Here is a 25019-nt window from a genome sequence, read left to right on the forward strand (position 1 = left end):
TAAACATATTCTTTCTGGTTCTTACAGAAGCTTTCTGACTTTCATTTAATATATTTTAATTTTTTTACATTAGATAGAAGCTTGTTGATGTCATCCGACTATTGGATTTCTGTTGTATTGTGAGATTTGTGGAATCGTATAACTAGTAATGCAAATGCAGATAGTGAGTACCGGGTCAGGTTCTATCTGTGCTGTAGTCTTGTCTAGTCTGTCACGGATTAAGACATAATGATTATAATACTCTCCATTTCTGAGAAAATGAATCACCTTCCTATTGATTTCATACAGGTATGACTTGATGTGACATTGTTTCAAGTTTTCCAGGACCACTGGTGGGGTTCAAGTTAAATTTGTAGTCAAAATGTTGAATCTCTGATGGTAATTTTGGTGTTAAACTATGACACTGAACATGTGGCTCAAAGGATTGGTTTCAAATCCTTATCGGTCGCAGGAGAAATGTGAGATTGTTGTCCCTTGTAATGTGAGTATCACTACAGGTTTAGGTACTGCTCTTCTTTCTGTAATACTGCTCTGGTGGTCTAGTGGTTAGAGCGTCCGCCTGGGATGCGGGAGGTCGTGGGTTCGATCCCCGGCCGAGTCATACCTAAGACTTACAAAAATGGTACTAATAGCTGCCTCGCTTGACACTCAGCATTAAGAGGTTAGTGTTAGGACTGGTCGGCCTGGTGTCAGGATAATGTGACTGGGTGGGACATCATGCTACATGTCTGCGGCATGATGCCCCAGTGCTAGACATCACTATAAACTGCCACATAGCAGACATCGTAGCGATATGACTGAAAAATTGTTAAAACTATGTTAAAAATCCAAATCACATCACATCTTTCTGTAATTGCAGTTTCATTTGTAACTCCTATTTTTGTATCTGTCTCTCTCTTTTTCCTGCATTTGCATCTCCCTTTCTTTTTCCTGCATTTGTATTTTTATTTCTTTTTCTTCCTTTTGCATTTGTCATTTCTTCTCCATTTCTTTCTCTTCTTTTTGAATTTGCATTTGTTTATCTCTTTCCTCTTTTTCAAGCTTTCTTAACTTTATTTTGTTCTTGAATTTTAATTTCAATTTCATAACTTGCAGGTTTGAGCTAGAGTCAAAGCACTTTTGTCCAAAATATTCTTCTCTACCAAATTTAAACCAAAATATTTTTTATTTCATGTTTTAACAAATATGGCTTTGCACAGGAAAGATATTGTCTGGAACGTTGGAGCAATTCGTCCTCTTTCAAAGACTGATTGTTCCTGGCTAGGATTTAAAGTACAATTCTCCACTTTAGTTTATATCGTAAAAGCTTGTTGGTTTCACTATGTAAAGTCAGAAATAGTAGGGACTAAGATAACTTAAATTTCAAAACAATTTCAATTTCTGTGAAATTCATATCCCCAGTTAGGCCCCAAGTTTCTGTTACGTCTCAATGATTGCAAACTTAAGTAACAGAAAAGAAGCAAAAACAACAAATTTTATAAAACTTAACAGTTTAATTATCAAAGTTATAAATAAAAAATATGAAAGGAACATAAAGTATTATGAAGTGAATCCAAGCTAGTCCTTATACTGGTCTGTGAAAGTCCTAAATGATAGAAATGTTCCTCATAAATTTCAATACCGGAAATGTACTGGTCCTCCAAGAACTTTGTAGTTGTCAAGATGGCGTTGTCCTGAATTCCTTCAATAACAGTTCCAGACTAATATTAAGTCCAAATAATGAGCGCTTTCTATTTACACTGAACAGTCCAAACAAATGTTTTTCCTGTCTAAAAATATCTAAACTTGCACAACACAAAATACGTCTGTAGACTTAAAACTGGAATGCAATAATGTGAATGAACACAATAATGTGAATAACTCCAAACTTCGGAATGAAACAGTGCTTAATTTTCTCCTTGTATATAACATTTGTTGTGACAGTACTTCGCAATAGACCCCACGTGACAGCATACACTATTGATTTTGCGTCGAATTACCCAAACTGAATATTATTCACATAACCTCGCGCATCCAATGGGAAGCCACAGAAGTATCGAAACACCGGTCTCATCAGTCACTGTTAAACTACACTGTATGCCATTTTAAGTCAATTAAGATTATTATTACTAATTGTCAACACTGAACTAAAGGAGATTTTTGCTTAAGTGTGGCGTTCAAATATCCCGAAGACCAGACACCATGTAATTTTCTCAAGAAAGAAACCAAATGACCTGGAAATTACCTAGCTTAAGTTGGAAGATGGAGTAATACTTTAACTGCAATGATTTTTAAATTTATGAAGAACTAAATTTAAGAACTGAAAAGTCCACCATTACATTTTGTTACCAAATTTGCAAAAACACTGTTAACTACGAAAATAAATGGGGTATCAGGGCTGATCAAATATTGTTTTCACATACTCGTCCAAGACAAATAGTTTCGTAAAATTCACTTGTCTCACCTTACTTTTTACAAGTCCCAATAATGTAATCTCTTCCAAAGATTTGATAAAATGTATGCATTTTATTCCATAGATATAAGAAAGAAAATAATATACAACTTTATTTCCTAAAAGGATTTACATTTTTCACAAATATTGGTTGATGCTACACATTTCGCTGCTTAATGTGTATATGTTTTGCTACTGGAGATGGACTTCCTGCATGCCCTCATTTTTGCTGTTAATTCCGTATGATTGAAAAAAATCTTTAGGTCTTTCCTAACATATTACATCAGATCTGCCCTCTCATGCACAAAGTGCATCTTCTAACTAAAAATAGACTGGTTTAATTTCTAACCTATGCCAATTTCGGATATTCTTTACAATAACTGCAATCTTAGTAAATAAATTAAAGCCAACATTTTAACCATCCACTTCACATGAAATTATATTTATTGAAACTTTTTGTTTCCTTTGTAATTCTGTTGCCACTTTCAACCACATGCTGATAGTTACTTGCACTGTAATACCTCTACCAGTTAAGTTGTTCCGAGCACTTAAACATTAAGTTAAAGGCTGAATGGCTAAAAAAATTTATACTGTGCAAGGTGCATGTTCATATGTGAGCCATTAAACAAATTTGTGGGAGTCATCACACACCACTTAAGTGAGCGAATTCATGTAAAGTTTGTTCAAATGACACAATCACATTCCCAGGTAGGTTATCTGATGATCTGCTTATGACTGTGATAGTTCTTAACACCTGCTTTCAAACAATAAATTTTAACAGAAATACTGTATTTTATATTTTGATAAATGTCCAATGATAGTTATAGATCTTTTTTTAGCAAGCTTTCGTGATACTTTTGCTCATTATCCTGCCAAAGTGTCCTCAGTTTAAAAAATACCGCAATAACGTTCTTCCACCCCCACCCACCCATGAGATACTTAATTTAGAGATCTGTCCAGTCTTGTAAAGATATATGAGAACTTTTTAGTCTAAGCAAAATATCTGCAGTATAAAAAAGCAAGTTAATATTCTTTACTAATGGAAAATACCTTGTTACAAATTCTGAAAACTACACTTCGCTCGATAACGGTAAAGGACACTGATGCGGATAAGATGATAGTATTCCGAATATGACAGCACGTGATTAAAATCTCGTTTATGAGTTTAAATCTCGTTCGGTTCGTTAGTTAAATTGGAGCTCAAGATTATCAGCGGCGTTACTATCGTAGGAGCTGAAAATAATAGCTAAGTAGATCTCGTTTTTGAGTTGAAATCTCGTTCGAATCTCGTTCGGTACTAAAGACGGAGATCAAAATTACAGCGGCGTTACTGTCGAAGGAGCCGGTGATTGTAGTTTGTAGACTGAGCTTCACGTGTTTCTGGAGCCGTAAATTGGCGATTTTTATTAACGGAGCCGTAGATTAAAAGTGTTTTAGGAGCCGCTAATTGTAGAAGGAGCCGCTAATTGTTGTAGGAGCCGCTAATTGTAGTTCATATAAAAATATAGGGAAAGATTGTAATCACCGTCATATGGAAAGCCGCAGGTACCCGGCGGTGATCAGAATTTTTTCCCTATATTATTATATGGGCAACAATTAGCGGCTCCGATAACAATTAGCGGCTCCTAAAATGACGGTGATTACAATCTTTCCCTATATTTGTATAGAAACTACAATTAGCGGCTCCTACAACAATCAGCGGCTCCTTCTACAATTAGCGGCTCCTAAAACACTTTTAATCTACGGCTCCGTTAATAAAAATCACAATTTACGGCTCCAGAAACACGTGAAGCTCAGTCTACAAACTACAATCGCCGGCTCCTTCCACAGTAACGCCGCTGTAATTTTGATCTCCGTCTTTACTACCGAACGAGATTCGAACGAGATTTCAACTCAAAAACGAGATCTACTAAGCTATTATCTCCAGCTCCTACGATAGTAACGCCGCCGATAATCTTGAGCTCCAATTTATCTAACGAACCGAACGAGATTTAAACTCATAAACGAGATTTTAATCACGTGACGACATATTCGGAATACCATCATCTTATCCGCATAAGTGTGTTGTATCTTAGAAGATGGAGAATCATCGATTTATGTTTTAGAAGAGTGAAGGCCAGTCATCCAATATCATTCGATGCAAGGTATTTTTTTTTCCAATAAACGAATAATTATAAATATAAACGTTTTAGGCAGGTATATTATAAATAAATATCATAATTACACCAACAGCCCCTGTGATCTGTACTGTAGTATAATACATGAAAGACCTCGAAATTACGTATCTCATGGAAGGGTGTAGTGAGTTGGAGCTTATCGCGTAGGTTGGATTTAAATTGAAATTCTTCAAATGAACTCGTGAGTAAACAGCTTTCTAACCAAATGGTGTAATAATTGATGATTTTTGTCTCTTTATATTTAACTAGTCGTTAACTAGAATGGGCAAGACCGCTCCAGTGGCCTAGGGATTAGTGTCCATCTCGGATGCGGGAGGTCGCGGGTTCGAAGCCCGGCCGATTCATACCAGAGATTTGTAAGAAGGGTAGTAACAGCTGCCTCGCTAGACGCTCAGCATTAAGAGGTTAGTGTTAGGACTGGTCGGCCTGGTGTTAGGATTATGTGACTGGGTGGGATATATTTGTGGCATGATGCCCCAGTGCTAGACATCACAATAAACTGAACAATTCTTAAAGCTACGTTAAAACTCCAAAACATACACACTAGCATATGCTAATAGGTATATCATCACGCCATTGGGCACTGTTTTTCTTTGCCTCAGGCTCTATATTATTTGTATGTAAGTAAAAGCACACAACACCAGCCCCTTATTCAGTTTAAGAAATATCACGAATGGCTTAACTTTTGCATTAAACACATAATATTATTGTAACACTTTGTGCGTATTTGCTTGTTTTTACTCAACAGGAATGATGTAGTTTATAATATTCTGTAAGCTTTAAATAATTCTGTACGTTTCCATTATGTCGTAATGTACTCGCACAAATAATAGGGTTATTGTGTCCTTTCATTTCAATATATTTCCACAATTGTCTTTAGTATGGGGGACATGGGTCAGTTATTTCCCCCTTAATATTCAAGGCAGCACTTGCAAATCTGGTTTACTTTGTCTATGTTCAACTGATACTCATGACTTTCTGAAAAGTGATTGTCGTGCCTCAATGAAAGAGTGAGTAACCCTTACTATAGACATTCCTTTAAAAAGGAATATCAGATTAATCAGTCACAGTGTGAATGTGGTATTGAAATTTGTTCAAATGACTGTATATGTCTGTATAATAGCTGGCCCTGAGTTAGTACTTTTATGTTGTCTTTGCTATGTTCATTAAATAAACTTTCTTGTATCATGCATTTTGTACCTTGGCATTTCATTAGTCTTAACTGCTGATATAACTTCCTGTCTGCAGCATGTTTTATGTATACATGCATGATACAAACCAGAACTCACATTATGGTAAATTATAGATATTGACATGGGTGAATTGTAATTACATTCTTTTTTTGTTTTGTCCCATTTGTACCAAAACACCCACCATCATGTTGATATTGAAATTTACACCAGGTACAAATTATTATTATTATTATTATTATTATTATTATTATTATTAATACTATGGTGCTTCTATTATCTTTTCAGTAGTGGTGATGATAATAATATTATCATTATCGCAAATAATCCCAGTATTTGTATCATAATGGCACATGTATGTGTTTGTATTTGTCCCTCATTGCATATGCTTTGATATGGGGGGAGCGGGGCAGTAATACAAATTTCAGTCAGTAAAAGTCATTAAGTTTGTCAGGTTGGAGTTTTTTTAATGGCTTGATCACAAACAGTATAAATGCTTTGCAGAAATAATAAACGTTTTTGTAAAGTATTGTTATGGTATTTTGTGTTGTAATGTTTTTTTCACTGTTATGAAATGGGCCTGTGTGTAGGGATTTAGCCAGGTGACTTAAAGATATAATTTTTATTTGCATGAAAGTTGTGCATTATTTCATGATAAAATAAAATGTGTACATTCATTCAGGGCTGACATCAAAAGTTTATTTCCAAATGCTGTGCACATCGATGGCCCTTCATTTAAAAGCAGGGGCCCTGCCAAATTGATTCAGATTGGGCCCCACGTTTGATAAGGCCATTACTGCATTCATTGCAGAATGCAAAATATTAGGATACAATTTCCATTGGATTTTTCATTATTACCACTAGGAAATACACTGGGTTTATATTGTGCAAGGTGCAGCAATTTTGTGGGGTGGGTGGTCTTCTGTGCCCAAATACAGCCATAATTGCAATGTAAATACTATATACTGTTAGTTTCCAATCTTTTTGTATCAGGAAGACTTCCCAACTTAAGTATTCATTAAGGTTTTATTCCCAACTATCAACCTAGAAAATTGTTTGTGAAGTCCTAAAAGAAGTTGGCAGGATGTTCCTTGGTGACATAACCAAGTTGCTGTACATTATTTTAGGACAATTTTAAGCACGTAAGAATTTATGCTTGCTATAGCAATTATTCATGCTGAATGATTGCACTATATGAGGCATCCTATGTTTTGTTTTATCTTTTGTATTGATTTTCATTGTTAGCAAAATGATTTTATTTTGTTTGCCTTTTTTATTTTCTGTTACACTTTATTTTATCAATGAATAAAGACCACATTGATAATATAAACTGCACATTACTATTTGATTTGCAGAGCATTTGCTGATGGAATTGTACAAGAACTAGATAAGAATGATGTAGAATGGAGAAAGAGAAGAAGGCTGCATCAAAAACAATATATCGGTAAAGTGAGTTACAGTGGACAGTATTGCAAATCTTTTTAACAAGTATTCACATAAATTGCATCCCATGCAAACATGAAATATTGCAATAAATTTGTTTCTTAAAAATGAAATCTCTTTAGATGGGTCACTTGATAACAGGGTATATTTGATTACTGGTAGCGTTGGATTACATGTGAAAAAGTCCTCCAATTATGATGTTATATCAGTTTGGTTGGGAAATCTATCTGTAATATAGGTCAATAAAAGAGTATCATAATAAAGCAGAGTGATTGTCGGTTATTTGTTTTAAAAAAAAGGCTTTTCATACATGGTTTACATTAGTCTCATTTAGCATTTGTCCCATTTTTGTGTGTCACAATTATATTTTGAATTTTCAGGGAGTGTGTGACTTAGTCATGAAATGTAGCACATGGATATTTTACCTACTTATGATAGTTTGTCAATTGGTATTTTTCAACAGATAGTGCTATTTATATAGCTTGTTTAATTTATGGCATTTCTTCTCAGTACACCCCAAACCATTGTATAGGTAATTAATCAGAAAATTTGTTGTTAGTATAAGCTTTTAAAATGGTTCAGTCTTATTCAGACATTTCCACTTTTAAAGCGTGGTTTCAGATGTTTTCACATTTTTATCAAGGACTGTATTTTGTATGTGTCTGGTACATTTTAATTTTGAAATGGTTTTTTATGGTCAGTGTACTTATCTCTTGCAGGGTCCAAACTATATAAGGCATATTGGTTAGTAAAAAAAATGATTGCCATATAAAAAAAATGTTATTACATGCATTCTGTGAGAGATGGCTTGCAGTTGAATGGCACAGCATTGTATATGTAACATTTCTTCCTGTCACATCATAGTTGATGTGGCATTTGTACAGTTCTAAAGAAAATTATTGGTAAAATTATTTCCTTCCTATATATTCTTGGCAAAAATATTCCTTTATAAAACAGGTTTTCCCACCATGCCATGTGATATGTGATTATAGATGTTATACTTACAGCAAGAAAAATTAGCATTTTGTGAGACAAAGAAAGGAATTGTAACTATGTAACCTTTCAGGCATGGAATGTATCTTTTGCTGAATATATCTGACTGTTAGCTTCATTATAACGTGATTCTGCTTATAACACGATGGCAGTATGGCTCCCATTTTTTTAATATAAGGTGACCTCTTTTTTTAACACCTAAATACATGCTATCGGAAAAACCAATTATTCTTATCCCTAGCAGATTTATATGATCAAGAGGTTAGTTAAAATTGATGACATTGAACTTTCAATGCACATTTTCTGTAGGGAAGTTTTTCAAAAAATTTGTTAACTCGATCCAACTTATATTGTGATGTTATTCTTTGTTATTTATTCTTTTCAAAGTTTGGGATATGATTGGAGTTTATATGATGTATACAGCTCTATCAGAATTTCATTTTCCCCCCTTCTTTGTAAGTCCAGTCTAGGGTCATGGGTATGAATATATGGTGTTTTTCAAAAGTGGGAAAAAGATAGGGACAATGTTGCTATGCTGCACACTTTTAAGTCTTGAAATATACATGTTTCTTTCTTTCAATATTTTCCTAATGTGATGTTATATTTCCTTTTTTCAGATGGGTATGATAAATTGACATCTTATGGTATTGGCATACATGGATGTATTGATAGGTATGTATGCATACATACATACATACATACATACATACATACATATATACATACGTACATACATAAAGCCACATTCAGTGGTTAGTGTGCCAGACTCAGGTCCATAAGGGGGTGGGTTTTGTATCTTACCATAGGACCAGTCTGTTCTTGGCAAGACACTTGACTCCAGTTGCCACAGCACTAAGTAACTGACCTTTGTTATTATACCTTAAAGCACCAAAACAAAGGTAGCAGAGAAAATACATAAGTGGTTATGATCTGGCAGTCTCAAAGGTTTCTAAAGTTGTGACCCAGGTAACCCAATGGTCATATAAACAAATCAGCAATAGCAAACATTTAAAACTTAAAATTATATTAAGTTCTAGGTAGAACCTTTAAGACCTATGATGGTTTAAAATTTTACAACCAAAGGTACATTTTAGACCACTCATAAATCATGTCCCATAGTTAGCATATTGAACTGTGTTTTTATCTTGAACTGTTTGTAAGTTGCATGGCACAGTGAACATACACATGCATACATCACACATACACGTACACAAGGACCTAAAATCTAATAACATCCATTGGGAAGACATCTTGATTTAAATAAATTTTATTTACAGTTGGACTAAAATGTAAAAATAGTTATTTTATAAGACATTATTTTAGTAACAGATGTTTCCTATTTTAAGTGAAAGTGCAACATTAATGGGAAAGCTGAAGATTCTGCTGTGAATGTTTATGCAAATTTGTTCTATTCATTCTTCAGCTTTTTATTATATTTCATTTCTGTTATGTACATACAGTTTATCTTGACAATGGATAAATTACCCCGCCTTGTGTGATACAATGTATTTTTAAGTAATCTTATTTTCAGTTTTTTGCAGAAGATAATATGGCTACATGCTGGAATAACTAATAGATGACCAGATATAGTTGCCTTGTACTTTGTCAATACAGTTGTTAAATCCCATGGTAAATGAAGACAATATCAACTCACATAATGCAAATTATAAAGTAATTACATGTTTATATATATTATTGTAATTGCAGTTAAAATGTTGAATAATTGGCATCTCAGTATTGTCATTTTTTAAAATGAAATCTTGACAGGTATGTATTTGACTTGGAATTGTAAACTGAATAAATTTATTGCAGTGTTTATTATGTCTTCCTGTTCACACTCACGATTTTAAAGGTGGGTATACTTTTTTAATGACTGTTTTATACACCCATACAAAGAAATTATATGCCAAAACAAAGTGTTACTGTAAAAATTGAATTACTTGAAGACAGTAAATGAGATATTCAAATGCAGGATTAACTGAGCTATGTCATCTCTTCTTGGACTATGGATGTAAGCAAAGCTAGATATAATTGGTTGATTGGTCAGTCATACATCTATTTGTTTGCAGGCCTGGTGTCACACATGTAAAGCTTACTATTTTGTACAAATCTTGCATTATCTCTGCTATAGTAACGGCTAAGAGGGGCAGATTTAGAACGTTTATGATCCATATCATATGAATGTTTTGCTCATCGATCTTAATTATTATTTCTTAATTGCCCTTGAAGCAAATACTGTATTGGCATTTGGTTTTGGTATTATAGGCAGTGTATCCCCTAGGGGTGTAAGACTGAGAGTCAAAAATCTCCTTGGTGTCAAAACTGGGGGTCAGACTGAGTAAAAAATAAACTTTGGTATCAAAACTGGGGGTCAAATTAAAAATTTGGGGGTCTCTGAAGCACAAATGAGGGTGAAGGAAAATACTGATTATAGGGGAAAAAAGTATATTACTTACAGTATTCTCATGGTGAACTAGTAATTTTCTCAGTGTCTTTTTGATAACAGAACAATGCTGTTGTACACTACACAATTTGTGCAACTACCACTATGTCACAAGTTTACATGACCAGTTTATGTGGTAGTTGGATTCCAACAAAGTTTGTAAAAATTTAGTAAAATAACAAATCTTGTTCATTTCCTGTACATTAGTAAAAATACAGACAGTATTTAAAGGCAAAAGAGAACTTTAACTTCCATCACAAAAGCCGATATAAATTATTATAAATTTTGTATATGATGCTAATAATATTATACTAACCTACTTTTCAGGGTGTCCAGTAAAAGTGAGAGGCAATCCAGGCACTGGAAATGGCATAGTTGCTGCAGTGCAGATGGCCTTCTTAGCAATGAAAATGCCTTCATATATGGTGCATCACATGTAAACCAGGCAGGTTTTGAATTGAAAGAAGGGTAATATAGGTCAGTTAGAAACCATTGCAAGTGCCCTTTTGTATATCTATATATTGTATATATTGTTTAACTCTTGTCCACGATTGTAAGGGTCATATGTAAGCAAGATATTGCAAAGCTAACTTTCGTCCATGATTGTAGATTATCATCTGAGATGATATTTGTAAACATGTTTACCTGGCTTTGAGTTCAGAAAATTGTTTCGTCCATTAGAAAAAAAATGTTCTCATTTGCCAGGTATTTTGCTAAAAAGTAAAACTATAAAGTAAACAGACCTTACCTTGTTTACGAATTTGATGGGAAAAGGACCCACATCCTATATCTCTTATTGTCTTAGGTTTTTATATAAAGTTTGTGATCAATTTTATATAAAGGTTGTGATCAACATAGTTAACAACATATTCCTATTGTAACATCTCTCAAGTGAAATCTGTCTTTTAGTTGTGTTCAGTTGTAATTTCACATGATTTATATACTTCATTTATTCACTGAAATAACAAAGTGCTTACAGATACTTTTGGACTGTTTTAGGATTAGAGTAAATTCCTTCAAGGACATTCTAGATTATATCATTGTGATGGATAAGATTATCACATCGGCACATTTAAGACTGTTGGAACTACAGCACATTCAAGATTGGAATCAATTTGTAACACCACTGTAATTCATTTGGAACACCTTTTTTCCTTTTGGATCTGTGAGAATTATTTGGGATATATTTCATAATGTAAGCTACTTTTAAATTTTCACATTATCTGTGAAAATAAAGTATTTGTTGAATTTTACTTGTTGGTTTCACTTTTTTCTCTTTAAGATCTTTGAGGTATAATACCTCTAACTTCAGATCAGCATGCTCATCTGATTGAAAATAAGAGACTTTGCTCTGTAAGTGTTCTATATGTATGAAGTTATGAATGCAAGTACAATTAATATGAATCCTTGTTATACTTTAATACCTTGTATGAGTTTCAAAAAATGAAAAGATGGCAGAAATTGGATTAATTAGTATAGCAGTTGCTTCCCACTTCATTTTTGTCTTGTCCTAACCATATCTTTGGAGACACCCATTCGGGTCATCATCACATACATCTGGGTCATTGCCATACCACATTTGGGTCATCATCACAAGTACATTTGGAACTCTGTCACACCACATTTGGGTCATCATCACATATACATTTGGGTCACCATCACATATAAATTTGGGTCACCATCACATATACATGTGGGCCACCATCACATATAAATGTGGGCCATCATCACATATATACATTTGCGTCACAATCACATGTACATTTGGGTCAGTATTATTGTTTCAGGTCTGACGTTTGAAAAACCATTTATATATCTAATGTCTTGTGAGCATTGTCAAGCATAACATGTAATGAAAGAATACACTTTTTGGAATCCTTAGAAGTTAAAATATTATCGGTATGGATAGATTGGATGTAATACAATAGTTATTATTCTCTGCATGTATTTTCTTTTTCCAGTGAACAGGATGATACAAGTTGTTCAAGTTAATTTGGCAAATTTCCTAAAATTGCCAGATTAAAACACCTGCAGTATTTGTTACATGTATGACACATGCACGAAATGAAAATATGCCAAACCACATAAACACAAAAATAGAGATCCCTTTTTCTTTCTTAAAAAAAACCCTTTGTTTCTCTAAATTTACATTTTCTTAAAAACATTTCTTCTATGATCACATCTGAGTCATCATTTTTAATAGACGTCAAAATACATGTACTCTGTATCACTATTCCAAGCTGTGTCTGCAGTTTGTATATGTACTGCTCATTCAGAAACATCTAAGAGACATGGTAGGACTGTGGAACATCAATAAAACATGGAGGATGTAGTTAATGGCATGGTACAAAATTTGCACCAAATGGGCTGAACTCTTTTCCGAATGATCTATTGTCGTTTTGAAATATCAACAGTTTGTGAAGGAAGGACACATTGATATCCATATCTCTTTTTAAAATATGGGCTTTTAGAAATAACAACCTATTATTCTGTTGACTGCCATTGGATAGCAAGTGTTAAATACTGATTTATGCTGCAAAAATAAAAGAGGCAACATCTTTTGAATGTTTTCATTTTGCATAATAAGCTCGTACTGTTTTATGTAGCCTGCACACTTGGTCGGCAAGCTCCCAAACAGTTGGAAGAATAAAATGATCCAGGTCATTTTAACTTTTGTTAGTTTGAGAAACTACACTTTCTTCTGACAAAGATAACTGCTGGTGTTCTCTGTGAAATAAGAGACTCGATAACTTGTTTGAATGGACGTGTAGAATTTGTTCATATGCTCCTCCTGGTGTCAATATTATTTCGTGTACTAAAATTACAGGGTTTTTTTTCTCTAAAATGTTGAATTAAAAATGAAGGGAATCTACTTACACCATACATGGTAATTTACAGCGGCTTTTCTACATTTATTATTTTTATATTGTAACCAAACAATGCATTTGAACCTGTTGTAAGCTGTTATTTCAAAGACTTTAAAGAATATGGTCTCTTAAGACAGGTTTATTTTAACAAGTCAGTTAGAAGAAGCATTTTAAAAAAATGCTGCTCTATGTCAGGGATGGAATATATTCATGGTCAATGTGGCTGTTAATGCTGGTTTAACTACATCAATACAATTTAATCTTAATACAAATTTTTTTCAGGAGCAGAGAACTGTTAAGCACCAATGACAGAGGAAATTCAGGACTTGAAGGAACTGTGTCAAAATAATTATACAGAACTTGATCCAGATTTTGTTAGAATTATACAAGAAGCAACAGAGACTTATCAGATACCAAATGCAGCCGAAGACTTTTATGCTACTAAAAACTTTGTTTTGTCAGAAGTGATTACAAAACTGTATTATCAGATGTAACAGAACAAATTAAATTGAATTATAATTATTATCCATACAGTTATTATCTTTACTACCATGACAAATGTTTGCTTTTTACATCATGTGCTTAAGAATGAATCTAATTATACAATCACATCACTAGCATATACCAAGAAATTAAAAGCAAATATTGTACAATTATAATAACTATGGTTAAGGTAACAATAAATACAATTCGGAGAGAGGAGCTGAGAGAGTGAGATGCAAGAAAAAGTTTTTATTCTCGCATACAGTCCTCCCTACATGATTGCCATATAATAAAATGTAATTTGTCATACAGAAAAACCAAGATAATCAAGCATGATTAAAGACTTGTAATGTCACATCTAAAGGCATTCATTAGTCTAAGCCAGTGTAATTGTCGTTTAATAATAAAGGCTGACTTAACGGGGAATACAAGTTCATCAGCTATTGACACAAGTGCAAGTAGAATCTACATCAGCCAATTTTTCTTTCATCAAAACAAATTAACACTTTTTGTCACAAGATTATATATAATAAGACTTCCCAGTAGATGTTGTCATTGCATCAAGCTCTTAAATATGCCAGAATGTTAATATTGACTTCATTACCTATACATATACGATTGAAGAAGTATACAGGGCTCCCATGCTACTTGGAAATTTGGAAAAAGTTGGAAGAAATGATAATTTCTTTTCTGAACATGAAAATTCCTTGAAGTTTGCAAATGTTGATGAAAGTCAGGAAAGTTTGCAACTACTTGATGACAGAAACAATTACGTAATTGAGTTGTAACTGATTGTGAATTATATTTATTGAGTTCTGCCCAGAATATTCGGAGGTTGCAGTATGGATCATTAGGGTGGTTACCATAATCATAGTTGTTGAGTCAACCTTAACACTCACTGGATTAGATTAGAAGACTGGTTGTTTCACAGTCAGCTTGATATTGATATTTTGTCTGACATGAAAGGTTTGAAAACCAGTCTAGCATCACAAGACACCAACATGTTGTCGGCAAAGCGTAGCTGCATACCAGATGGCCTAGCAAACTTAATGCTGTTACCCCGAGGCACACCTACATGAAACCGATATGAAAATTATTTATTTTCTCAGAAAATGCAAGTATTAGAATAATTATGTCTTTACTCTGCTGAAAGATAAGATGAAACTATGGTGTTGATGAAATCTGACCTGATACTCACCATTTGCACTGCTAGTCGCATGGGTACACAAATATCACAACCAACATATTCATGACATCATAGGTCCAGTTGTCACATGATGTCAGTAATAACCCATTTCAGATGCAGAAACAAAAAAAAATACGAAATGAAAAATAAAGTTGTAAACTGTTCGTAATAAAGAAACTACAATGAAAGAACACAGAATTCTGTATATATTTATTAAAAAAATAACTGTTTTGTTGTATCATGTGACTACCTTGTTGACATGTGCTCTTTGCTTGATGAACTGTCCAGATTGCAGTGACAGCGACAGGTTTCTGGTTGTTTTCTCAACATAAACATATTCTTTCTGGTTCTTACAGAAGCTTTCTGGCTTTCATTTAATATATTTTAATTTTTTTACATTAGATAGAAGCTTGTTGATGTCATCCGACTATTGGATTTCTGTTGTATTGTGAGATTTGTGGAATCATATAACTAGTAATGCAAATGCAGATAGTGAGTACCGGGTCAGGTTCTATCTGTGCTGTAGTCTTGTCTAGTCTGTCACGGATTAAGACATAATGATTATAATACTCTCCATTTCTGAGAAAATGAATCACCTTCCTATTGATTTCATACAGGTATGACTTGATGTGACATTGTTTCAAGTTTTCCAGGACCACTGGTGGGGTTCAAGTTAAATTTGTAGTCAAAATGTTGAATCTCTGATGGTAATTTTGGTGTTAAACTATGACACTGAACATGTGGCTCAAAGGATTGGTTTCAAATCCTTATCGGTCGCAGGAGAAATGAGAGATTGTTGTCCCTTGTAATGTGAGTATCACTACAGGTTTAGGTACTGCTCTTCTTTCTGTAATACTGCTCTGGTGGTCTAGTGGTTAGAGCGTCCGCCTGGGATGCGGGAGGTCGTGGGTTCGATCCCCGGCCGAGTCATACCTAAGACTTACAAAAACGGTACTAATAGCTGCCTCGCTTGACACTCAGCTATAAGAGGTTAGTGTTAGGACTGGTCGGCCTGGTGTCAGGATAATGTGACTGGGTGGGACATCATGCTACATGTCTGCGGCATGATGCCCCAGTGCTAGACATCACTATAAACTGCCACATAGCAGACATCGTAGCGATATGACTGAAAAATTGTTAAAACTATGTTAAAAATCCAAATCACATCACATCTTTCTGTAATTGCAGTTTCATTTGTAACTCCTGTTTTTGTATCTGTCTCTCTCTTTTTCCTGCATTTGCATCTCCCTTTCTTTTTCCTGCATTTGTATTTTTATTTCTTTTTCTTCCTTTTGCATTTGTCATTTCTTCTCCTTTTCTTTCTCTTCTTTTTGAATTTGCATTTGTTTATCTCTTTCCTCTTTTTCAAGCTTTCTTAACTTTATTTTGTTCTTGAATTTTAATTTCAATTTCATAACTTGCAGGTTTGAGCCAGAGTCAAAGCACTTTTGTCCAAAATATTCTTCTCTACCAAATTTAAACCAAAATATTTTTTATTTCATGTTTTAACAAATATGGCTTTGCACAGGAAAGATATTGTCTGGAACGTTGGAGCAATTCGTCCTCTTTCAAAGACTGATTGTTCCTGGCTAGGATTTAAAGTACAATTCTCCACTTTGGTTTATATCGTAAAAGCTTGTTGGTTTCACTATGTAAAGTCAGAAATATTAGGGACTAAGATAACTTAAATTTCAAAACAATTTCAATTTCTGTGAAATTCATATCCCCAGTTAGCCCCCAAGTTTCTGTTATGTCTCAATGATTGCAAACTTAAGTAACAGAAAAGAAGCAAAAACAACTAATTTTATAAAACTTAACAGTTTAATTATCAAAGTTATAAATAAAAAATATGAAAGGAACATAAAGTATTATTTAGTGAATTCAAGCTAATCCTTATACTGGTCTGTGAAAGTCCTAAATGATAGAAATGTTCCTCATAAATTTCAATACCGGAAATGTACTGGTCCTCCAAGAACTTTGTAGTTGTCAAGATGGCGTTGTCCTGAATTCCTTCAATAACAGTTCCAGACTAATATTTAAGTCTAAATAATGAGCGCTTTCTATTTACACTGAACAGTCCAAACAAATGTTTTTCCTGTCTAAAAATATCTAAACTTGTACAACACAAAATACGTCTATAGACTTAAAACTGGAATGCAATAATGTGAATGAACACAATAATGTGAATAACTCCAAACTTAGGAATGAAACAGTGCTTAATTTTCTCCTTGTATATAACATTTGTTGTGACAGTACTTCGCAATAGACCCCACATGACAGCATACACTATTGATTTTGCGTCGAATTACCCAAAGTGAATATTATTCACATAACCTCGCGCAACCAATGGGAAGCCACAGAAGTATCGAAACACCGGTCTCATCAGTCACTGTTAAACTAAACTGTATGCCATTTTAAGTCTTATTAAGATTATTATTACTAATTGTCAACACTGAACTAAAGGAGATTTTTGCTTAAGTGTGGCGTTCAGATATCCCGAAGACCAGACACCATGTAATTTTCTCAAGAAAGAAACCAAATGACCTGGAAATTACCTAGCTTAAGTTGGAAGATGGAGTAATACTTTAACTGCAATGATTTTGAAATTTATGAAGAACTAAATTTAAGAACTGAAAAGTCCACCCTTACATTTTGTTACCAAATTTGCAAAAACACTGTTAACTAAGAAAATAAATGGGGTATCAGGGCTGATCAAATATTGTTTTCACATACTCGTCCAAGACAAATAGTTTCATAAAATTCACTTGTCTCACCTTACTTTTTACAAGTCCCAATAATGTAATCTCTTCCAAAGATTTGATAAAATGTATGCATTTTATTCCATAGATATAAGAAAGAAAATAATATACAACTTTATTTCCTAAAAGGATTTACATTTTTCACAAATATTGGTTGATGCTACACATTTCGCTGCTTAATGTGTATATGTTTTGCTACTGGAGATGGACTTCCTGCATGCCCTCATTTTTGCTGTTAATTCCATGTGATTGAAAAAAATCTTTAGGTCTTTCCTAACATATTACATCAGATCTGCCCTCTCATGCACAAAGTGCATCTTCTAACTAAAAATACACTGGTTTAATTTCTAATCTATGCCAATTTCGGATATTCTTTACAATAACTGCAATCTTAGTAAATAAATTAAAGCCAACATTTTAACCATCCACTTCACATGAAATTATATTTATTGAAACTTTTTGTTTCCTTTGTAACTCTGTTGCCACTTTCAACCACATGCTGATAGTTACTTGCACTGTAATACCTCTACCAGTTAAGTTGTTCCAAGCACTTAAACATTAAGTTAAAGGCTGAATTGCTAAAAAAAATTTATACTGTGCAAGGTGCATGTTCATATGTGAGCCATTAAACAAATTTGTGGGAGTCATCACACACCACTTAAGTGAGCGAATTCATGTAAAGTTTGTTCAAATGACACAATCACATTCCCAGGTAGGTTATCTGATGATCTGCTTATGACTGTGATAGTTCTTAACACCTGCTTTCAAACAATAAATTTTAACAGAAATACTGTATTGTATATTTTGATAAATGTCCAATGATAGTTATAGATCTTTTCTTAGCAAGCTTTCATGATACTTTTGCTCATTATCCTGCCAAAGTGTCCTCAGTTTAAAAAATACCGCAATAACGTTCTTCCATCCCCACCCACCCATGAGATACTTAATTTAGAGACCTGTCCAGTGTTGTAAAGATATATGAGAACTTTTTAGTCTAAGCAAAATATCTGCAGTATAAAAAAGCAAGTTAATATTCTTTACTAATGGAAAATACCTTGTTACAAATTCTGAAAACTACACTTCGCTCGATAACGGTAAAGGACACTGATGCGGATAAGATGATAGTATTCCGAATATGACAGCACGTGATTAAAATCTCGTTTATGAGTGTAAATCTCGTTCGGTTCGTTAGTTAAATTGGAGCTCAAGATTATCAGCGGCGTTACTATCGTAGGAGCTGGAAATAATAGCTAAGTAGATCTCGTTTTTGAGTTGAAATCTCGTTCGAATCTCGTTCGGTACTAAAGACGGAGATCAAAATTACAGCGGCGTTACTGTCGAAGGAGCCGGTGATTGTAGTTTGTAGACTGAGCTTCACGTGTTTCTGGAGCCGTAAATTGGCGATTTTTATTAACGGAGCCGTAGGTTAAAAGTGTTTTAGGAGCCGCTAATTGTAGAAGGAGCCGCTAATTGTTGTAGGAGCCGCTAATTGTAGTTCATATAAAAATATAGGGAAAGATTGTAATCACCGTCATTTTAGGAGCCGCTAATTGTTGTCGGAGCCGCTAATTGTTGCCTATATAATAATATAGGGAAAAATTGTGATCACCGCCGGGTACCTGCGGCTTTCCATAACGCCGCTGTAATTTTGATCTCCGTCTTTACTACCGAACGAGATTCGAACGAGATTTCAACTCAAAAACGAGATCTACTAAGCTATTATCTCCAGCTCCTACGATAGTAACGCCGCTGATAATCTTGAGCTCCAATTTATCTATCGAACCGAACGAGATTTAAACTCATAAACGAGATTTTAATCACGTGATGACATATTCGGAATACCATCATCTTATCCGCATAAGTGTGTTGTATCTTAGAAGATGGAGAATTATCGATTTATGTTTTAGAAGAGTGAAGGCCAGTCATCCAATATCATTCAATGCAAGGTATTTTTTTTTCCAATAAACGAATAATTATAAATATAAACGTTTTAGGCAGGTATATTATAAATAAATATCATAATTACACCAACAGCCCCTGTGATCTGTACTGTAGTATAATACATGAAAGACCTCGAAATTACGTATCTCATGGAAGGGTGTAGTGACTTGGAGCTTATCGCGTAGGTTGGATTTAAATTGAAATTCTTCAAATGAACTCGTGAGTAAACAGCTTTCTAACCAAATGGTGTAATAATTGATGATTTTTGTCTCTTTATATTTAACTAGTCGTTAGCTAGAATGGGCAAGACCGCTCCAGTGGCCTAGGGGTTAGTGTCCATCTCGGATGCGGGAGGTCGCGGGTTCGAAGCCCGGCCGATTCATACCAGAGATTTGTAAGAAGGATAGTAACAGCTGCCTCGCTAGACGCTCAGCATTAAGAGGTTAGTGTTAGGACTGGTCAGCCTGGTGTTAGGATTATGTGACTGGGTGGGATATATTTGTGGCATGATGCCCCAGTGCTAGACATCACAATAAACTGAATAATTCCTAAAGCTACGTTAAAACTCCAAAACATACACACTAGCATATGCTAATAGGTATATCATCACGCCATTGGGCACTGTTTTTCTTTGCCTCAGGCTCTATATTATTTGTATGTAAGTAAAAGCACACAACACCAGCCCCTTATTCAGTTTAAGAAATATCACGAATGGCTTAACGTTTGCATTAAACACCTAATATTATTGTAACACTTTGTGCTTATTTGCTTGTTTTTACTCAACAGGAATGATGTAGTTTATAATATTCTGTAAGCTTTAAATAATTCTGTACATTTCCATTATGTCGTAATGTACTCGCACAAATAATAGGGTTATTGTATCCTTTCATTTCAATATATTTCCACAATTGTCTTTAGTATGGGGGACATGGTCAGTTATTTCCCCCTTAATATTCAAGGCAGCACTTGCAAATCTGGTTTACTTTGTCTATGTTCAACTGATACTCATGACTTTCTGAAAAGTGATTGTCGTGCCTCAATGAAAGAGTGAGTAACCTTTACTATAGACATTCCTTTAAAAAGGAATATCAGATTAATCAGTCACAGTGTGAATGTGGTATTGAAATTTGTTCAGATGACTGTATATGTCTGTATAATAGCTGGCCCTGAGTTAGTACTTTTATGTTGTCTTTGCTATGTTCATTAAATAAACCTTCTTGTATCATGCATTTTGTACCTTGGCATTTCATTGGTCTTAACTGCTGATATAACTTCCTGTCTGCAGCATGTTTTATGTATACATGCATGATACAAACCAGAAATCACATTATGGTAAATTATAGATACTGACATGGGTGAATTGTAATTACATTCTGTTTTTGTTTTGTCCCATTTGTACCAAAACACCCACCATCATGTTGATATTGAAATTTACACCAAGTACAAATTATTATTATTATTATTATTATTATTATTATTATTATTATTATTAATACTATGGTGCTTCTATTATCTTTTCAGTAGTGGTGATGATAATAATATTATCATTATCGCAAATAATCTCAGTATTTGTATCATAATGGCACATGTATGTGTTTGTATTTGTCCCTCATTGCATATGCTTTGATATGGGGGGAGCGGGGCAGTAATACAAATTTCAGTCAGTAAAAGTCATTAAGTTTGTCAGGTTGGAGTTTTTTTAATGGCTTGATCACAAACAGTATAAATGCTTTGCAGAAAAAATAAACATTTTTGTAAAGTATTGTTATGGTATTTTGTGTTGTAATGTTTTTTCACTGTTATGAAATGGGCCTGTGTGTAGGGATTTAGCCAGGTGACTTAAAGATATAATTTTTATTTGCACGAAAGTTGTGCATTATTTCATGATAAAATAAAATGTGTACATTCATTCAGGGCTGACATCAAAAGTTTATTTCCAAATGCTGTGCACATCGATGGCCCTTCATTTAAAAGCAGGGGCCCTGCCAAATTGATTCAGATTGGGCCCCACGTTTGATAAGGCCATTACTGCATTCATTGCAGAATGCAAAATATTAGGATACAATTTCCATTGGATTTTTCATTATTACCACTAGGAAATACACTGGGTTTATATTGTGCAAGGTGCAGCAATTTTGTGGGGTGGGTGGGGTGGGGTGGTCTTCTGTGCCCAAATACAGCCATAATTGCAATGTAAATACTATATACTGTTAGTTTCCAATCTTTTTGTATCAGGAAGAATTCCCAACTTTAGTATTCATTAAGGTTTTATTCCCAACTATCAACCTAGAAAATTGTTTGTGAAGTCCTAAAAGAAGTTGGCAGGATGTTCCTTGGTGACATAACCAAGTTGCTGTACATTATTTTAGGACAATTTTAAACACGTAAGAATTTATGCTTGCTATAGCAATTATTCATGCTGAATGATTGCACTATATGAGGCATCCTATGTTTTGTTTTATCTTTTGTATTGATTTTCATTGTTAGCAAAATGATTTTATTTTGTTTGCCTTTTTTTATTTTCTGTTCCACTTTATTTTATCAATGAATAAAGACCACATTGATAATACAAACTGCACATTACTATTTGATTTGCAGAGAATTTGCTGATGGAATTGTACAAGAACTAGATAAGAATGATGTAGAATGGAGAAAGAGAAGAAGGCTGCATCAAAAACAATATATCGGTAAGTGAGTTACAGTGGACAGTATTGCAAATCTTTTTAACAAGTATTCACATAAATTGCATCCCATGCAAACATGAAATATTGCAATAAATTTGTTTCTTAAAAATGAAATCTCTTTAGATGGGTCACTTGATAATAGGGTATATTTGATTACTGTTAGCGTTAGATTACATGTGAAAAAGTCCTCTAATTATGATGTTACATCAGTTTGGTTGGGAAATCTATCTATAATATAGGTCAATAAAAGAGTATCATAATAAAGCAGAGTGATTGTCGGTTATTTGTTTTAAAAAATAAGGCTTTTCATACATGGTTCACATTAGTCTCATTTAGCATTTGTCCCATTTTTGTGTGTCACAATTATATTTTGAATTTTCATGGAGTGTGTGACTTAGTCATGAAATGTAGCACATGGATATTTTACCTACTTATGACAGTTTGTCAATTGGTATTTTTCAACAGACAGTGCTATTTATATAGCTTGTTTAATTTATGGCATTTCTTCTCAGTACACCCCAAACCATTGTATAGGTAATTAATCAGAAAATTTGATGTTAGTATAAGCTTTTAAAATGGTTCAGTCTTATTCAGACATTTCCACTTCTAAAGCGTGGTTTCAGATGTTTTCACATTTTTATCAAGGACTGTATTTTGTATGTGTCTGGTACATTTTAATTTTGAAATGGTTTTTTATGGTCAGTATACTTATCTCTTGCAGGGTCCAAACTATATAAGGCATATTGGTTAGTAAAAAAAATGATTGCCATATAAAAAAAATGTTATTACATGCATTCTGTGAGAGATGGCTTGCAGTTGAATGGCACAGCATTGTATGATATGTAACATTTCTTCCTGTCACATCATAGTTGATGTGGCATTTGTACAGTTCTAAAGAAAATTATTGGTAAAATTATTTCCTTCCTATATATTCTTGGTAAAAATATTCCTTTATAAAACAGGTTTTCCCACCATGCCATGTGATATGTGATTATAGATGTTATACTTACAGCAAGAAAAATTAGCATTTTGTGAGACAAAGAAAGGAATTGTAACTATGTAACCTTTCAGGCATGGAATGTATCTTTTGCTGAATATATCTGACTGTTAGCTTCATTATAACGTGATTCTGCTTATAACACAATCGCAGCATGGCTCCCATTTTTTTAATATAAGGTGACCTCTCTTTTTAACACCTAAATACATGCTATCAGAAAAACCAATTATTCTTATCCCTAGCAGATTTATATGATCAAGAGGTTAGTTAAAATTGATGACATTGAACTTTCAATGCACATTTTCTGTAGGGAAGTTTTTCAAAAAATTTGTTAACTCGATCCAGCTTATATTGTGATGTTATTCTTTGGACCCGTGAGCAACGCATTATAAAGGGTTTTACCTGTATGTAATTATATATCAAATTTACAGAGTTATATATTGTCATACACCTAGTACATAATGTTGAAAACAGAAATGTCAAAGTTTGGGATATGATTGGAGTTCATATGATGTATACAGCTCTATCAGAATTTCATTTTCCCCCCTTCTTTGTAAGTCCAGTCTAGGGTCATGGGTATGAATATATGGTGTTTTTCAAAAGTGGGAAAAAGATAGGGACAATGTTGCTATGCTGCACACTTTTAAGTCTTGAAATATACATGTTTCTTTATTTCAATATTTCCCTGATGTTATATTTCCTTTTTTCAGATGGGTATGATAAATTGACATCTTATGGTATTGGCATACATGGTTGTATTGATAGGTATGTATGCATACATACATACAAACATATGTACATACATAAAGCCACATTCAGTGGTTAGTGTGCCAGACTCAGGTCCATAAGGGGGTGGGTTTTGTATATTACCATAGGACCAGTCTGTTCTTGGCAAGACACTTGACTCCAGTTGCCACAGCACTAAGTAACTGACCTTCGTTATTATACCTTAAAGCACCAAAACAAAGGTAGCAGAGAAAATACATAAGTGGTTATGATCTGGCAGTCTCAAAGGTTTCTAAAGTTGTGACCCAGGTAACCCAATGGTCATATAAACAAATTAGCAATAGCAAACATTTAAAACTTAAAATTATATTAAGTTCTAGGTAGAACCTTTAAGTCCTATGATGGTTTAAAATTTTAAAACCAAAGGTACATTTTAGACCACTCATAAATCATGTCCCATAGTTAGCATTTTGAACTGTGTTTTTATCTTGAACTGTTTGTAAGTTGCATGACACAGTGAACATACACATGCATATACAACACATACACGTACACAAGGACCTAAAATCTAATAACATCCATTGGGAAAACATCTTGATTTAAATAAATTTTATTTACAGTTGGACTAAAATGTAAAAATAGTTATTTTATAAGACATTATTTTAGTAACAGATGTTTCCTATTTTAAGTGAAAGTGCA

At 33.8% G+C, this 25019-nt stretch overlaps 1 protein-coding gene and 2 long non-coding RNA genes across 3 annotated transcripts in view; all 3 read left to right on the forward strand.

The window, feature by feature from the left end:
- Positions 1–25019, forward strand: part of LOC149800667 (arrestin domain-containing protein 3-like) — a 331927-nt gene that overhangs the window by 20577 nt on the left and 286331 nt on the right. The window lies entirely within an intron of this gene.
- On the forward strand, positions 3968–14069 carry LOC149800669 (uncharacterized). The gene is made up of 3 exons (XR_016420544.1): positions 3968–4575; positions 7154–11154; positions 13827–14069. It is a non-coding gene; the product is annotated as an uncharacterized LOC149800669 (long non-coding RNA).
- On the forward strand, positions 19646–22601 carry LOC149800670 (uncharacterized). The gene is made up of 3 exons (XR_016420418.1): positions 19646–19918; positions 20201–20355; positions 22512–22601. It is a non-coding gene; the product is annotated as an uncharacterized LOC149800670 (long non-coding RNA).

This window comes from Sinohyriopsis cumingii, chromosome 4 (genome assembly GCF_028554795.1).
Source record: "Sinohyriopsis cumingii isolate HCF-2022 chromosome 4, ASM2855479v2, whole genome shotgun sequence".
In the NCBI taxonomy this organism is placed as follows: domain Eukaryota; kingdom Metazoa; phylum Mollusca; class Bivalvia; order Unionida; family Unionidae; genus Sinohyriopsis; species Sinohyriopsis cumingii.